This window comes from Dendrobium catenatum, unplaced genomic scaffold, assembly GCF_001605985.2.
Source record: "Dendrobium catenatum unplaced genomic scaffold, ASM160598v2 fragScaff_scaffold_1074, whole genome shotgun sequence".
NCBI classification, from domain to species: Eukaryota; Viridiplantae; Streptophyta; class Magnoliopsida; order Asparagales; family Orchidaceae; genus Dendrobium; species Dendrobium catenatum.
The window spans coordinates 360178-363773 of NW_021319536.1; the positions used below are offsets into that span (position 1 = coordinate 360178).

At 35.9% G+C, this 3596-nt stretch overlaps 1 pseudogene; it reads right to left on the reverse strand.

The window, feature by feature from the left end:
• Window positions 1-375: 375 nt before the first annotated feature.
• On the reverse strand, window positions 376-1428 carry LOC110107970 (annotated as a pseudogene).
• Window positions 1429-3596: the final 2168 nt, after the last annotated feature.

Consider the following 3596-nt stretch of genomic DNA (forward strand, 5'->3'; position numbering starts at 1 on the left):
GCTCGTCATTTGGAGCACAAGTTCTTCCTCATTACTTCTTTCCTTGCCATGGATTCAATAAAAATTGAATAATTAATTTACAAAATTGTAGATAATTTATTATATCTCTTTAATTTTAATTTTTTTATCCTAGTTAGAATTATAATCACCCTTAGACTTAATCCTATTTACAGATCCTCTTACATAATTTATTTCAATTGAGATATATAAGAGGAGGATCTGTAAATAGGATTTTAACAGGGAAAAACTATTTCTTAACTTCTTTATAAGTTTTATGTAGAGTTGTTAATCAAATATTCATCATACTTACTTCAATAGTTCTGTGTGCTCAAGCTTGACGCTACCTTCTATCAATGACTCTTTGCTAGAAATCTCTTACAATGAGGATTTATCAGCCGGAACTTTCACATCGTATTTCCTAATTGATGCCACGAGAACCTGCACGATTCTTATAAGGGGTCTACCTCCTAGTTTCTGATGTCTATACAATGTCATGCCAAAAAAGAAGCTCATAACTACAATAGTCATATACAATGTCATGCCAAAAAAGAAGCTCATAACTACAATAGTCATTTCCACTACTGGAATTCCAAAGCCCAAACCCATCCCACATGTGTTTGTATGTACACCAAGGCTGATGAAGAACTAAGTACCCCTATGTTGATTAGGAAATCCAACCAGTTGAAGAAATAGGTCTTGCCATTCTTCTCATATTCATCAGAATCAAAAAACTAATTTGCACTAAAGGAAGATATACAAGGTTCGATTCCTCTAGTTTCAAGTGCAATGAGATTCAGAGATAAAAAAAATTGTCTCATTTTGTCTTGGCTTTTGGTCACAAGTGCCACCATCATAGCTAGTTTTTAGCCCTTTTAAAGATTTTGTCATTGTTAGAAGGATGAGATCGATCATACAAAGAAGAACAAGATTAGTTACATATTTCCTAACAACATATGAAAAATGATTTTTAGAAATTCTGAAAAATGTTTTTACAAAGATAGGTATAACCATGAAACTTGCAATTGTTCTGTATCAACCATAATAAGCATCATCCACAAAAGCTTTTAGGGGAGGCTTGATGTAGCATGGTCCTGACTAGTTATTGACATTCTTGGATGCCACAACATTCCCTTCATTTATATAGATTTCACGTAGTTCACCAGATTGGTAATCATCCCCTAATGCACCAAACTTTCACAATATTCATTGGTTGTGGATAGAGAAGTTCATTAGCATGATTACATTATAAAGAATAGAATAAATTTGAAATCAGAGTTATAGTAACTTGGAATAAAATGTAAACCAAATCTATATACCTAGAATATATCCTAAAGTTTTCCAGTTTCCTATTTTCTTCCTGTCAAATGGCTTTTCATGGATGTCTGTTGTCCCATCTTTTGTATAGTTATCTTCGATCTCTATCGACATTTTAACAGCAAAGATATCACCTTGTACTAGATATGATCTAGGGACCATTTGGCTATAATTCATATCAACCTACTGAAGCTAAATTTCATGATTTAATAAAAGATACCCTGCTGATAAATAACCAAGAACAGAACTCCACACAATATGTTGCAATTCCATATTGTTTGAATGCTTTGCTTATGCTAATTTTACCAATAAAGTCAACTTACTGTATAGCTTTTTAGTATATTGTAAGGTTTGTAATGAGATGAATTATGTCTTTTTACTCTTTTAGCTCATCCCTCTCTCGTTATATAAATGAAAATTTATGATAAATGGTGAAAGATGTGGGATAATAAATATCTCTATCATTTTAAAAGGGAAGCTGTCACACTTACATCTCTCTCCTTTAAAATAGCAAGAATTTATTAAATAATTCAATGAAGTAAAACCAAAAACTTGTAAATGCTTAATGCAGCACAAAAATCATCCCAGAAGAAATCCCCATCTGCACTAAAAATCCATTCATAGAGAAACCCAAAAAAGAACCTTTATAATTCTCTATCCAACCGTAACTCTAATCGATTCTGAAATCAATCATTTATTTATAAAAAAAAAAGAAATTAACATCATGCATGAAGGAAGATAATTAATAAAAAAAACTCATAGATTAGGCTCTAATACTATGCAAGAATTATGAGCAGAATTGGAGAAGTAACAGAAAGGAAAACTAAAACTTTGAAGGAGCGGGGTAGAGAATAGTAGCTTCTTGATAATGCTCGCAAGCATTCAGAAACCTGCCAGTTCAGAACCATTCCCTCTCACTTGAGTGAGAACCCGACGTTCGCAAGGATCAAGGGTAAAAATAAAGCCCACTGACTATCGGTTGCCTTGGTAGCCTCTAGAGCAAGGAGAAACTCATCTTTGGCTTCACAGTGGTATCCAAGGGTGTAAAACACAGTGCTAGCACATAAATGAGGGTGGACGTCAGTGGGAACAAGCCCGAAGGTGACTGAGCAAAAGAGAGTGTGAAAGAGGTGATGCTAATAGAGGGATCGATCAATGGCCATTTGAGCATTGAAAGCCTCATCACATATCATGATATCGATGAGGTCACAGAGTGAAGTGAGTTCCTTCTTGATGATGGTGTAGTTTATGTTGGATTCATCCTAATGGAACCTCTTATCTGCATGATTGATCTCCCGCGACCATCCCGCATGCCACCAAGAAGGAATTGAAGATTTTTATTAACATTGTTATTGTTAGAACTATATTTTTTAATTCGCTTGGATCAAAGTTGCTTGACAAGAATTTCTAGGTCATCAAGAAGTGGCCAAGTGAAATTGAAGGCGATGTCGTGATTATGTGAAGAAGCAGCCCAGGGGTGTTGAAACTCGTTCATTATGAATTAGGTTGTTAAACCTAAGCTTATGTCCCACGACTAATCAAGAGGGGGGTGAATTGGTAATTAAAAAATTAATCCCTCTTTTTAATTTTTTTAACCGAAAAATAAACTTAAATGAGTTTTGTAGAAATAGATTTTTCAACCACAATTTTTAAAAATAAAAACACAAAAATAAAAAGGCAGCAGAAAAATAAAGACATGAGGTTTATAGTGGTTCGGTCTAAACTAGACCTACATCCACTCCCTGAAGGCACCCTCCGAGTATTGCACTAATACCAATAGTGACTCTCCTTTTGCACCCACAGCAAGGCAGAGAAGCCTTTACAAACACTCTTTCCACCACTACCCGGTGCATTTGAGAACCGTAGTCCTTTTACACTATTCCCAGTGTTTGCAGAGAACCTTCATCCTTTTACACTATCCCCAGTGTTGGCAGAGAACCGTCATCCTTTTACACTCTCCCGGTGTAGGCAGAGAACCCTTCGGCTGTTCACACTCTCCAAGTGTGGGCAGAGAACCCTTCGGCTGTTCACACTCTCCAAGTGTGGGTAGAGAATCCTTCGGTTGTTTACACTCTCCAAGTGTCAGCAGAGAACCGAATATCCTTGGCAGATCTTCTCACAAGAATTCTAGAAGGAAGAGAGAAAAGAGTGAAGTAATCACAAACCAAGAGTAAAGACTCTTACCTTTGAGTACCAAGTGAAACCTTCACGCTCCAATGGCAAGAAATCTCCTTCAAACACTCTCTCACACTCTCTCCTTGACTCTTCTTTCAATAGGAATG